This window comes from Punica granatum, chromosome 5, assembly GCF_007655135.1.
Source record: "Punica granatum isolate Tunisia-2019 chromosome 5, ASM765513v2, whole genome shotgun sequence".
Classification (NCBI taxonomy): domain Eukaryota; kingdom Viridiplantae; phylum Streptophyta; class Magnoliopsida; order Myrtales; family Lythraceae; genus Punica; species Punica granatum.
The window spans coordinates 22,828,388-22,843,194 of NC_045131.1; the positions used below are offsets into that span (position 1 = coordinate 22,828,388).

Below are 14,807 nucleotides of genomic sequence, written 5' to 3' on the forward strand. Positions count from 1 at the left end.
TTCTGTTGGAAAAAACGTTGGTCCCTAGGCAGAAGACCTCTTAGACGCCGTGAGCTTGGTCGCCCCCTTCTTCTCCTCTTCTCTTCTCAGTTTCTCGCTCGAAATTCCCCCAATTCTTCTCTTCTCTTCTCGGTTTCCCTGCCTTCTTCCGATTCAGTGGAGAAATTGCCCCAATCGGTCGTGAGATTTCTTCCGAGAAGGCCGATTGTTCTTAAGATTTCTTCCGATTCAGTTTCTTCTCAAGATTTCTTCCGAATCAGCCGGCCGTGAGAAGCCCGATTGTTGCACATGGGGAGCAAGTTAGTTCAAATCCCTCTAAGAATTCCGATTGTTGCAATGTAATTGCAGCCGATTGTTTAGTTTGGGTGGTTTTGGTTTGTTTTTGGGCTGTTCTAGGACAAAATCGATGAAGCATTGAAATGGAATGTAGGATGTAGGATGTTCTGACCTCTTCATCAAATATTGAAATGGAATGCCGCAAAGCCTCGGCAATGTGAATGGGGAATAGATCATGGAGATTAGCTGCTCTGACTCCAAGTCGATAACTCGAAGATGGGAGAGTTGTTACTGATAGAATAAATTATTTTTAAGAATAATACTTGACTCTCTTTGCAGGAAACAACATAGATGTTCACATAAGAGTGAAATACAAAATACATGTCAACTTTGTTTCTAGAAAATCCTTTACCGTAAAAATGACCTCCACCCATTACAGCTGCTTTTCTTTCAAGTTCCCTCTGAATGATGAGGAGAATAGAGTAGAGAGTTCATAATTTCTTTGTAAGGAAGACATGTAGCACGTTTTTCAAAGTTGAGAAAGGATAAAAAGAATATTCAACCAAATACTAGTTCGATTAGGCATGGTTCCCAATCTACTATTTTCGGTTTTTCATTGTTAAAAACTATTGTTGCCTCAGTATTCAGGAGTAGGAAGAGAATTGAGAAATGGATCGGAATTGGTCGTCTAATGAAATAAATACCATAGACCCGAACTAGCAAACAATTAAGAACCACTTGGAAGTCAACTCCAGCAAAATCGATGTAGCCGCCATTGCTTTTACTGGTTACTGGACGACTGTATTGTTTTGGGCTTACCTGATTGATGATTTTTTGTTTGGGCAGTTTTGGTTTGAGTTTTTATTTTATTTACCTTGCCTGATTAATCGAGAGTGCATTTTTTAATTTATTGAGTTTATGCTTTCTATTTGGTATTAGGTTTATATTTACTATATTGTTTGGTTTTATGAAGGAATGATTATGAGGCTGGTGAGGAGGATAATCTTGAAGGATATGATGTAAAAAGGCAAGAGGATCAGTTTGAATATGAAGGTACTGAACATGTTGATTTAGGAGTTTATTGGGATGAAGAATGTATTTTGGTTAATGACAATGCTGAAGGTCATTTGGGTGAAGAAGAATAGCATCTTGGTGATCGATCAGATTCTGAAAATGGGGAGGAAATAGTTGTTTGATTATCACCAACAACAGCGAATATGGTTATATCTAGTGACGAAGAGGAATGCTATATTTCAGAAGAGTTAGTGGACAAGTGTATCACTGATGATGACAATGGTGAAGATGAGTTGAGAAAGTACCCCGAGTTTGATGAGAAGGCCACGTTTGGGAAGGTTCAATTTCAGTTACATATGTTATTCACAAACTTAATTATGTTCAAGAAAGTTGTGACAGATTATAACATAGCAATAGGAAGGGTGTTCAAGTTTGTGAAGAATAACAATGAAAGGGTTAGGGCAAAGTGTAGATCGGAATGATGCAAATGGGAGATCTTCTGTTCTTGGAGTAATGAGGTGAAAACTTTCAAAATAAAGAAGTTTGTGGAGCCACATAATTGTGCTAGGAGGTTCAAAAACAAGCAAGCTAATAATAAGTGGTCGACTGCTTAACTTGTTGATGAATTAAGATCTTACCCGATAATGTCAGCACATGATGCTTTTGAGTGGTTTAAAAGGCATAGAGGTATTCATGTAGATGACTATCGGATATACAGAGCAATGAGAATGGCCAAGAAAATTGTAGAGGGATCTGAGAGGTTGCAATATAAAAAATTATAGGACTATTGTGAGGAACTTAAGAGGCGGAATCATAATTCTACATTTGGTTTGACAGTACATAGACCTACTTTAGAGCTGCCACCAACATTTGATAGGCTATACATTTGCTTTAATGCAAATGTTCAGGGGTTTAAAGAAGGATGCAGGCCCCTCATTGGGTTGGATGGGTGTTTTCTAAAGGGGTATTATGGACGACAGTTACTGTCTGCAGTTGCTCAAGATGACAATCAACATTTCTATGTGATTGCAGTAGCTGTTGTTGAGCAAGAAAGTAGGGATACATGGAGTTGGTTTTTGAGAAATTTGCTTGGGGATATTGGACAATACAGTGGCAATGGTTGGAACTTTATATCAGATCAGCAGAAGGTACATATCAATTAACTATTATTTTTTAATATTGACTAAAACTAGAATATTATTTGACAATAAAGATTCTTGCAGGATTTGAAATTGGCTTTGGAGGAATTATGTTCTAGTGCTCCACATAGAAATTGTGTATTGCACATATGGAGGAACTTCTACAGCAAATTCAAGAACATGGAACTAACCAAGCAACTATGGAAATGTGCAAGAAGTACCACAATGGTGGAGTTTGAACATAATATGATGATAATGAAGAGAATGAATGAAGATGCATGGGCATGGCTGAAGAGATTCAATCCTAACAGTTGGAGCAAAGCTGGGTTTAGTGATTATCCTAAGAATAATAATCTACTAAATAATACTTGTGAATAGTTTAACTCGAAGATTTTCAAGTTCAGAGGTAAGCCAATCATTACGATGCTTGAAGAGGTTAGATGTTATTTGATGGGGAAGATGAATAAGCACAGATTGAGGGCAAATAGCTTTGTGGTTCCAATTTGTCTAGTAGCATAGAGTAGGCTAGACAAGTCTAGAAAAGATAGTTCATATTGGACTCCTGAATGGGTTGGTGATGTAGAGGGTTACAAATTTCAAGTTTGGAAAAGGCCCCCAGTGCAAGGTGGTAGATTTAAGTGCTGGAACTTGCAGTTGTAGAATGTGGCAGTTAACTGGGATACCATGTGCACATGTTATTGCTTGCATGACTTATAATAATTTGGAACCCGAGAAGTATGTTCACTCATGGTATTCTATTAAACGATGGAGAGCCACATATGTTCCGTACATCGAACCAATTACTGGTGAAAGTGATTGGCACCGCACTGAACTACCACCAATTGAACCACCAACATTTAAAAGACCAGCTGGAAGGCCTAAGTAAAGGAGAAAGCAATCTGAGAGTGAGACAAGCAACTCTGTCAACTCGTCCAAGGCAACAAGAAAGTATGGTGAGATTCACTGCTCTAGATGTGGAGAGGCTGGGCATAACATTAGAAAATGTATGAATGAAGCCACTAATGATGCTCCAAATATGAGGGGAAGTAAAAGAACAATCAAGGGTCTTAATGCATCTGATTCACAGGTTTGGCAATTGTTTATTATGTTAACTATGATAAATTTAATTGGTTGTGTCTTATAAATGCTATTTTTCTCTTTTGATAGGTTGAAGCCCCCGTAGGCCCCTCAGTCCCCATTGTAGGATCTCAAGACTCTATCATCCTTGGGCCTAGCGTACCTATTTCATTGGGATCCATTCGATCGGCTTCACATTCTTCTACTCAGGTTGATTGAACTTACATTGAGTATTGCAATTTTGTTTTAATTAAGGGATGCCAACATATTGACTAATCTTGTTTTTACAGGTTCAACGAAGGACTTTTAGCACAGGAATTGGGATACCAACAAACCAATGTCCTAATTGGAGGCCTCCAACACCATTTAATCCATCTCAAAGTCCAAGCACATTTCCATTCAGGTTCCCTGCAGCAATGATGGGTAGAGGCAATTGGAGTACTCATGCTTATAGACCCCCTCCTATAAGGCCAAGAGGACTTGCACCAGCTTCAACAACTTCAACTTCAACTTCTCATTCAAGCTCATCACAAGGATCAAACACCATTAGTCGAAGATCTTGAGGAGTTAGTAGACCTGATAGGCAGTTTGTATAGTTTTAATTGTAGTTTCACCTAATTAGATATCAACAAGACCTGCAATAGTTGTATGTTTGTGGTTATGTATTATGTTGAAAAAATGGTATTACATTGAGTATTCTGTTGAAAAAATGCATTCTGTTATGTATTATGTTGAAAAAATGCATTTTGTTATGTATTATGTTGAAAAAAATGCATTTTGTTATGTATTCTGTTGAAAAAATGCATTTTGTTATGTATTTTGTTGTAAAAATGCATTATGTTATGTATTTTGTTGAAAAAATGCATTTTGTTATGTATTCTGTTGAAAAAATGCATTATGTTATGTATTATGTTGAAGAAATGCATTATGTTATGTATTCTGTTGATAAAATGCTTTATGTTATGTATTCTGTTGATAAATGCATTATGTTTTGTATTATGTTGGAAAATGCAAATTGTTTTGTATTCTGTTGAAAAATGCAATTTGTTTTGTATTATGTTGAAAAAATGGTTTTTGTTTTGTATTCTGTTGAAAAAATGCATTATGTTTTGTATTCTGTTGAAAAATGTAAATTGTTTAGTATTCTGTTGAAAATATGCTTTATGTTATGTATTATGTTGAAAAATGCAAATTGTTTGGTATTCTGCTGAAAAAATGCTTTATGTTATTTATTCTATTGAAAAATACAAATTGTTTTATATTCTGTTGAAAAATGCATTTTCTTCTGTATTTTGTCGAAAAAATGCATAACAGGCAACAATAACAGAAGGCCACGCAGAATATGCAACAATAACAGCAGATCACGCAAAGTCAAACATTGTATTATATTAGCAATAACAGAGTCATCTCAATACAACACAAACTAAGACTAAAACAATGATGAAAACCAATACATCACATGCAATCTTAAGCATTTTGTTTTCATGTTCATACATTTGAATTTTCTTCTTCATCTTCTTCATGAGCTTGTTATCTTCTCCATTTAAAGCTTCTTTCTTTGGGGATGTAAAAGAAGCTCCAATCCGAGGTCTTGCAGTCTGCTGCACTTCAAGTTGCTCCTCATTATCAACCCATTCAAAGTATCCACATGTAAGATCACTTCTTTTCCATAAGGGACAACCAAGGAAACGCCTACCATAGCTTTATTTCTTTGTAGATGTTTGTAATAGGAGCTTCCTTCCACACCCACAGAGATTGACTGATTCCTCAACTGGTGAATAAGTCGTGGACTTTTGGACATATTAGTTTGTCCCATTCCAATGGCTTCCCTCACCTCTCATATCTGTTGTGATTCCCCTCTCTGTTCTCTCTATCTGCTTGTACTGTCTCTGTTCAATGTCGCTTCCAAATGGGCTAATAATCTGAAAAGCAGGACCATGAAATTAAACATACAAGTACATGTGTTGAGAATACAAGCACCAAGCACATGCACGGCAACAGACCAAGCAACCGCACGCAAGCATAATTCAGGTACCTAAACAGAGCACCAAGTAAATGCAGCAAAATTCATGTGCTACCAAGTCCATGTGATACCAAGTTCAGCAACAAAAATCACAGCCTCAAGCACATGTGCTGAGAATACAAATACGTGATACCAAGTTCAGCAGCAAAATTCACAGCCGCAAGCATATGTGCTAAAATTCACAGCCTCAAGCATATGAGAACTGTGCTAAACGTGATCCATTTCTCAATTCTCATCCTACTCCTGAATACAGAGACAATTCCGTGCTCTAGACTAGATTGAGTTGCACCAAACCCAAGTACACTCACTCTTCAAGATTTCAAAGAACAGTCGCCATAAAAACAAGAGCAGACAGAAACACCACATTGAACTAGAATTGGGCAACCAAATGCCGCGCAGGGATTTTCAGAACAGAGTTCTTCGACTCAGAGAATTGGGCAACCACATTGAACTGAGTTATCCCAAAACCTTACAAAGTAATAAAAAAAATTATCATAATTCTTTTAAATGCTTATCATAATGAGAGAAAGACATATTTTAAGTTGTAAAGACATAATTATTTTCGTTGAATAGATTCCAACCCAATAGCCCCAACCCAATAGCCCCTTCTAGCATACTTACAAGCTTTGTCAGATATGAAATGCGTATAAAACCATCATGTATTCTGAAGCTCGGTGGTTTGTTTGTCTCCCTTGTAGATGGGCGTTCAGATCATAGGACTTGGCACCTCGCTTTTCCGTAATGCCACCCCTAAAATCAAAGAGGGAAATCATTATTATCCCCATCTTCTTCGACTAAGAGAATTGGGCAACCAAATTGGGCAACCACATTGAATTGAGTTCTTCGACTCAGAGAATTGGGCAACCACATTAAAGGAAATAGTGAAAATTCCCTCGAAATTGAAAGCAGTGAGATTCGAGGACTCGCGGCAGCAATCAACGGTTACTTTGAAGCCAAATCCGAAATAAAGTAGCAGCAAAGTGAGCAGAAGAGAAGAAGAAGGTTCCCGTACTCATCGATCATGGCTAGGGCTCGGACTCTCCAACAGCCATGCGATTTAGGGTTTGATCGATTTGGGGCAATTTGGAGCTGATTAGGGCAACCACCAGAAACCACGATTTCAACTTCATAATAGCCCTAAAACAAACCAAAACCACCCAAACTAAACAATCAAAAGGAATTACATTGCAACAATCGGGATTCTTAGAGGGATTTGAACTCACCTGCTCCCGATGTGCAACATTCGGGCTTCTCACGGCTGACTGAATCGGAAGAAATCTTGAGAACAATCAGCCTTCTCAGAAGAAATCTCACGGCCGGCTGGGGCAATTTCTTCACTGAATCGGAAGAAGGCAGGGAAACCGAGAAGAGAAGAGAAGAATTGGGGTAATTTCGAGCGGGAAGCCGAGAAGAGAAGAGGAGAAGAAGGGGGCGACCAAGCTCACGGCGTCTAAGAGATCTTCTGCCCAAGGACCAACGTTTTTTCCAACGGAAGGACCAATTGGTCCAAACGTTTCAAACGGTCGGACCAATTAGTATAGGGAAAATCTTTCGGGGATGAACTTGCCGTGAGCAGCATGTTTCAAGGACCAAAACGTCTATTTTGTCCTTTCCTTTCCGTCTATCATTCCTAGCTCTGTCCGTTTGTCTCCTCCTGCTCCCTTTATCCTCAAATCTTACCTACAGCCCTCAGATCTCGACCTCAACCCATCACCACCTTCCTTATGCTTCTTCTTTCGAAGGCCACAAACTAGGGAAGCTCCCTCCCTTTATCCCTGCGGTTGTGGCTGCCGCTGCACCCTTCCTAGAGTTGTCGCTGCCTTGCTTCTTTCTCTCCCTAAGCTGCTTGCTAATCCCTTCCTCGAGCTGCTCTGCTGTTCCTTTGCCTCAGTTGCTCGCCACTCCCTTCCTTGAGTTGTCGCTGCCCTATTGCCTTCCCCCAAGGCTGCCACTTAGCTGCTTGCTGCTTCCGCATCACATCTTCTTTCCGTTGCCATTCCAATGACATCTTCTTTCCACTGCCAAGAAAAGGTAGGTTGCCAGCAGAAGCTGCAGAGAAGCCAAATCAGACATCCTTGAATCTTCCTCCCGCAGGCTCTGCCTTTTCCTTTGAAAACTCCCGTCAGCTCTGAATTTTGGGGTTCTCTACATCTATGGGTTTAACCTTTAATGTCGGTTTCTTTTTCTTTTCTTTTTTTCATTTTGTATGCAGTGGATTTCCTTTTTAATCATTGGTGGTGGGAATGAGAGGTTTTTGGATTTTGATTTTTTAATCCTGATGTTTCTCGATGGATTATCTTGGAATAGTAATCTACGGCTTCTGAGTAATTGCAACCTTTTCTTAGATTTGTGTCGAATTCAGAATCTAACTGTGCAAAGATCCAAGATGTATTTCAAGTTCTAATAACTAGGTTGACTCCATTTCTTTTTGGTTTGTTTCATTTGGTGCTTTCGAGTTGATTTCCTCCCATAATATTATATATTCAGGACGTTTTGGTTGTGAAATTGGACTACTTTTGTCAATTTAGGCCAATATCGAAATCGCCGTTGACTTCTCTGGCTGAAGGTTTTGCGGTATATATGAATTTTACAATTTTTTTAAAAGATTATGATTTTTAGTTATTAGGCATTTGATTTTCTTTTCTTTCTTTTTCTTTTCGATGACAAGAGACACTCATGGGCTTAAAAATAGAAATCTTAAATATTTAATAAAGAGACACGGATAGTCTCACTGGATATCGAACTTGAAACCTCTTGATCACCAGGCTACAGGTGCATCATTGTCCTATTTCTTCTCTTGATTTTTCTTTTTTTAAAGACCGTTCTGTTCGGCTGCTGAGACAGGAGCCGAGCAGCAGCATGCTGCCTTTCAAAGGGCAGCATGCGAGTTTTTTTTAAAACGTGTCGGCGCACTTTTGTGTTGGCACAAGTTTTTTTCTTTTTTTTAAAAGAAAAAATGTCTTTGCTGACACACTTATGTGCGCTGGCACGGGCAATGGTGCATAACCCAACACAAATATGTCGGTTTAGTGTGAACTCGTGCCGACGCGCAAAGTGCATTGGCACTATGAGAAGTTGGCCCAGCACACAAAACTGCGTCGGTAGAGGTCAGCTTTTGCTAACGCACTTTTGGGGTGTGTCGGCAAGCTTGGCTATTACAACGCAAAGAATTGTCTTGTCTATTGCGGTGGCAGAGTCTATGCCTACGTGCAAGTGTGGTGACAAAAGTTTCATTTTGCGTCGGCACATATACTTTTTCTTGTAGATTGATTCTAAGCAACACATAGTGATTCGGTTAGGTGTGGTTTCAAACATTTTAGAAAAATGATTCAGTTTCAATCTCCATTTTCAGAAATCGAATTGAACCGATAACCAAATTTCTTTTACTACAAACAAATTCAAGGTCGATCAAGCGAAGACCATGGTTCAAATGCCGCAACTCTCACAACAGGGAAATCGGCCTATGCCGATATATATATATATATATATATATATATATATATATTGGCGGTTTGTTAAAGTTTTTGGGCATCGGGGAAAATCTGCCGATGCTTCAGAAAACGTCAACCAAAGTCTCTTTGGTACAGGTGTGCTAACGCTTCCAAATAAGCGTCAGGGCAAACATACCAAGCCCAATGCTTTAAAATGCGTCCGCCAAAACCTAGACTATGTCGATGCCAAAGAGCATCATGATAGGCCTTTTAATGTTTTGTTTTACAGGATGACCGATGCTTTTGGAAGCGCTGGCCAAAACCCATTCTATAAGGGTTGGCATATGCTATTATATATATATATATATATATATATATATATATATATATATATTTTAAAAGAAGCAGCTTGAGTCGCTTAAACCATTTTTATTAAAAAAAAGGTAAATTGTACTGATGGTCCAAAAAATTTATAAATATTTTAATATGGTACGAAAAGTTTTTTTTGCTACTTGATGGTACAAAATGTTTCAAAGTTGTTTCAATATAGTACAAACCGTTATCTCGCCATTAACGCCATCAAGCCGACGCTGATGGTGCAAAATCGGTTTTTGTGGGACGTTACATGATGGTGCAAAATATTTTGAAGTTGTAACTTAATAGTACAAAATATTTTACGTAAGTTACATGATGGTGAAAAATTTACAGTCTTGTAAAAGACGGCTTGACAGCGTTAATGGCGAGATGACGGTTTGTACTATACTGAAACAACTTTAAAACATTTTGTACCATCAAGTAGCAAAAAAAACTTTTTGTACTATATTGAAACATTTATAAAATTTTTTTGACCATCAGTGCAATTTACCCTTAAAAAATGACATGATGTTCCCCTTGGAAATGAAAAGGACAATTTACGATGAAAGGTTCTTGATGCAGTGGCATAAGGTACCGCTCAGAATTAAGAGGTCCTGAATTCAATACCTGACAATGCGACTGATTTACTCCTTTATTTAGCTTTATTTCCTTTCCTTGAACTAAACTTATGTACTTCCTTTATTACCAAAAAAATAAAAGGACAATTCACACAAAATTTGACAAGTCGTCAAAAATTTGAAAACGCGTTGTCATTCTTCGAAAGATAACACATGATTGTGTCAATAATCAAGATTGCAAAGCTGAACCTCAGTTAATAGTGATATGGACAGGGCCTGTACTTGGGTTCAAACCCATAAAAATCGGTCCATGGGCTTGCTCCATATGGGAAGGGATCAATTCATTTTCTTTTCCGCCCAAATTTTCTCTGTCTAAGACAACCCACTGTCTCTCTAATTGAGCGGAATTCTCCATCTTCGCCGTTTCATTCGACAAACCACCGCTCTATCTATACTAGGTTCACTCAATCTGTCTCTTTGTACAAGTTTCTCTTTGCCTTCACCATCTTCCTCTCCTGCTCCGTCTTCGCCTTAAATTCCTAGCAAGCATCCAATCTCTCAATCTTTTGATTGCACACCTTAATTAGTTCCTTCCCGAATTCCTTGAAGATATCGTATTGCTAGAACACTCGCTTCAATCTCTTCACCTTCACACCCGCTTCGAGACCTTTTCCCTCTCGATAGTATAACCGAAGCTTCAGTCCTCTCATGCATTCAAATGAACTATTGTCAGGTCCGAGAATAAGGATGGTGAGCCAAGGGATCTTAAATATAAATTTGTAAGAATATCTTTCTTTCATTTACTGTATTCCGTTATTGCACTTCATTTGAAAACTTAAATTTGAAAATAAGAGTGTGGATACCTTAAGGTTAATGATATCATCATCTTACGCTAATTAAGGAAGGGAACATCACGTACGACAGCTCCGATCGAGAAGGTTGGGGTCTGGCACATGCGTCAGGGTGTCTGCACCACGACTCTGTCACCTTCTCGTTCCTCCGCTGGACCTTCCCTCACCTCCATCGCCTGTTCTCCTTCTTCTCTGGTAATTTTCCTTGCTCGTTGTCAATGATAGGAGGATTTCAGCTCATGCTGAAAATTTAAGTCTTTGATTCAGTTGAGGCGATGAATGTGACTGAGTTTCGAAGAGGTGATGTCAAGGAAGCAAAAGTCGCTTCCTTTGTCGGCCCTGTGATGCCAGTTGTTTCTTTCTTAACACTAGCATATTCTTTTACTCAGTTCCCAATGGAAATTCAATACCTTTCATTGAGATGATTATGGCCAACCCTTTTAGTTTCCATTTCGATGTTCCTTCTTTATCGAGAATGAAAAGAAGTCAAATTTTGGAATTCGCAAAGTAGATTCATGGACGGTGGGAATAAAAACATGGAAATGAGAGGATTATTCCGAAATTCTCAAAGATGAGCTGATGAGATACTTGTGCTTCATTAGCAACATCACTGGCGGTGCACTTTGAATTTCAAATTACAAGTGGGCATGCAGATGGTACGAGACGAGATGTGGAATGGCTATCCGGGTGATGGAGTCCGGGTTGAGTTATTGCCCTCGTTACTTTGTTTGGGTCATAAATTCCTTATTTTGATTTTCTCGGTTTCAAGTAGAAACTAAGATACGCCATGGGTGTCTTTGATAACTTGCGTTTTGGTCTCTTTAAGTTCAATTTATAGAGCTTTGTGTGCTGATCAATTTTCATTTTCCCGCCCACTATATTGGACAACTAGGTACTCCCAGTGAGTACGGAAGCGGACGGAACTTTATTGTTATTGAAATGAACTTTTTATTGTATGTGTATACATCTCCTCTGTTAGCTCTTGTTAGGATTCATGAATTATTATGTAATACTGCATTGGCTAGAGTTGGACAAGAGTCGTCAATTTGATTCATGCGTAATTATATTTGTCCATATTGCAATTTCGTGTTAGCTTGTTAACATAATCCAAATGCTAATTTGCCTTCTCATATATTGATAACAAGCTATTAACCTGCTACCATAAAATAATTGGGTAATTTTATCATAAGCCCGTAACAAGCTAATAACCAGTTGTTAGTGGCATAAATGATTTTTCCTCATGGACCGTCAACTTTTTAATAAGCTGCTGTCAGTGGCCAATATGTATGTATACCAAGCTTGGGATGACCCTTGAAAAAGTCAGCAAAGGCAAGGCTTTAACGACCTAAATGTGGGTCGGCACAGGTATGGTTTGACCGACTAAAAATTTTGAGTCCGCCAAATCGTGACTATTCCGACCCAAATGTGGGTCAGCTCAAATATGCCTTGGCTGACCTATTTTCTCCCAATCCACGTGGTCAGTCACCTTAGATCAAGTCTATGGAGACTCTTTCCAAAAAGATTTGTTGGGTCTGTCTCGACCTGACCATAGGTGACCATTTCGGATGGGTCCAGAGAAGTGTCGGGAGACCTAGGGCGACCAAAAAAAGGGTCACCCCGGGTCCTTTTTTGGGTCGCCCTAGATCACCTCGGTTGTAGTGTATGTATCAAGGGAATCACCATTCTTCAACATGGATATATTGAAGAGAAACAATATAATTTAAGCTAATCAAACTCTGTTCTGACTTTGAAGGCAAATAACAAATGAAAAAATCAAAGGGGGTGTAGTGTAGTGGCGTATGTTATCGCCTAACAATTAAGATGTTCCAGGTTCAATGCTCAATGGATTACCCATGTCTCTTATTAGCTATTAATATTTTTATTTTATTGCACTATACCCATGAGGCTCCCTTGTAAATGAAAAATATATCAAAGGAAGGACTATATATGAAGAGATTCTTACTGTCATTGAAGCTAACATATTCAATAATCAGTGGGTTGTTGATATGTTTCCTTATCCAAATTTTTTCTTCCCAAAAAAGGTTTGCGAGTTTCACCATAAATTTTCAACTAAAATTATAAATTATAAACGCTCACACAACGCGTGAGTTATAAGACTAATATCTTTAAATATTTTATAACTAGTCTGAATTTCGCTCGACTAATCCGTAGTTCATGTGAACACAAAGTAAATTCACGGGACAAGTCAGTTCGGTCATAAGTCATGCTAATGGCTCAATAGAGAGTATTCTCCTACATGGTGTCCAGGTGACTCGATAATATATCTAAATTTAACTAAAAGACTATGAAAATTTTAATTTTACTAGAAAATTTAGCTTCAATTTAAACATATAACTAACATTGATTACATGATTGAACAAAAATTAAAATTAGGATCTTGGAATGAAAACTAGAAATTAAGGAACAAAAGCACTTTGTTCTGATATAGAATTGGATGAAACGATGGAAAGAGGAAAACATTCCACGGTATAGGAAGAAAATAAATAAATAAAATGAAAAAACGGAAAGGGAAAAAGCAATACAAAAACTTACAAGAGGAGAACCAACCAAAAAGAAGGAAAAAATGTTCTAAAAAACCTATGGAAAGTTAATAGGTCTAAGCATATAGTATTTTATTTTTTTATGTGAACTGTAATGTCTGGAAGCCCATTAAGTTTCGACTAATCCAGTACAAGTCGGGTCGACTTATTAAGAGATAGAATTATCCTAATCATGAATTTTCTCCATTTATAAGACTCAAATCTGAAACCTTATTTAAATTAAACAAACGTTGAACCGTTTGAATCAACATAATTATTTAGACTAGATTGTTTTTCCAACTCAGTGGATCCCATCAGGTATTGCAGTCAAAGTTGCAACTCTTTTGCTAATGCATTGACTTTCTAATCTCGGTGTGATGCATCAGGAAAAGTACTGAAACTTTTAACGCGCAGTACGTGGTGAGATTCATTGAGTTTGTAATATATTCTATAGAGTCTAAGCTACTCCTTTGTCATAATTATATCATAGGGAAAATTATATATATTGACCAATGATGCAATTGAATAAAGCAATTTACAGATTGGACACATGGATCACGAAACCCCCAACATTTCCACGACTAACTTCATTACTACTTAATGAGGAGGTACGACTTAGGAATAAATGGAAGCACAAATGGCGAGAGGGAAAAACAATAAAGAAAGAAGACGAAGACCTTGGAATAAAAATAAGGAAAAAGTACAAAAATCTCCCTTATGATTTGGGATTAGAACAAATTGCACCATGTATTTTTGTTATGGACAATTAGCTCTCCTATGGTGTACTCCGTTAGCCTTAGGGGTTACAACGTTTATTTTTTTCATTTTTAGTCCTCAATTTTTAGCCTTTTAATCATTTTGTTTCTAAATTTTTTTCTTTTATCATCAACTTTTCATTTTTTTCATTTTAGTCCTAAAAAATCGAAAGGGAATGAGGAGTGTGGAGGGGCTGGGGTCGTCAACTAGCTACCCCAGCCTGCGAATCGATCGAGAACTCCAACTTGGAGTCCCCGGTCGATTTGGGGGTCGAGGCCGCTGATCACCGAGATCATTGACGTCCTCTATGGGTACCCGTGACCTTGGTAGGGGGTTTGGGGTCGCCGATTGGTGGCCCCAACCCTTGAATCGTCTAGGGACTCCGAGTCAGAGTTCTGATTGATTCGCGAGGCTGGGGCAGCAAATCGACGACCCCAGCCCCTTCACAGAGGCTACCGTTAGCCACGGAGGTCGCCAGCGACCTTGATGGAGGGGTCGGGTCGCCGATTGGCTGCCTCAGCCCGTGAATTGATCGGAAACTCCGACTCGGAGTCCCCAATCAATTTGAAGGTTGGGGGCCGCCAATCAACGACCCCGACCCCTCTACCTAGGTTGTCGGTACCCACGAAGGACGCCGACAACCTTGGTGGAGGGGTCGGGATTGTCGATTGGTGGCCCCAGCCCGCAAATCGATTGGGAACTCCGACTCGGAGTCCCGGGTCTATTCGGGAGTTGGGGTCGCTAATCGGCAACCCCAATCCCGACCCC

The 14,807-nt window shown here is 38.8% G+C and overlaps 1 long non-coding RNA gene across 1 annotated transcript; it reads right to left on the reverse strand.

Moving 5' to 3' along the window:
• Positions 1–4,873: 4,873 nt before the first annotated feature.
• On the reverse strand, positions 4,874–7,743 carry LOC116207067. Its single transcript, XR_004156851.1, has 4 exons — positions 6,753–7,743; positions 6,542–6,666; positions 6,151–6,279; positions 4,874–5,428 (listed from the first exon to the last, which is right to left on the reverse strand). It is a non-coding gene; the product is annotated as an uncharacterized LOC116207067 (long non-coding RNA).
• Positions 7,744–14,807: the final 7,064 nt, after the last annotated feature.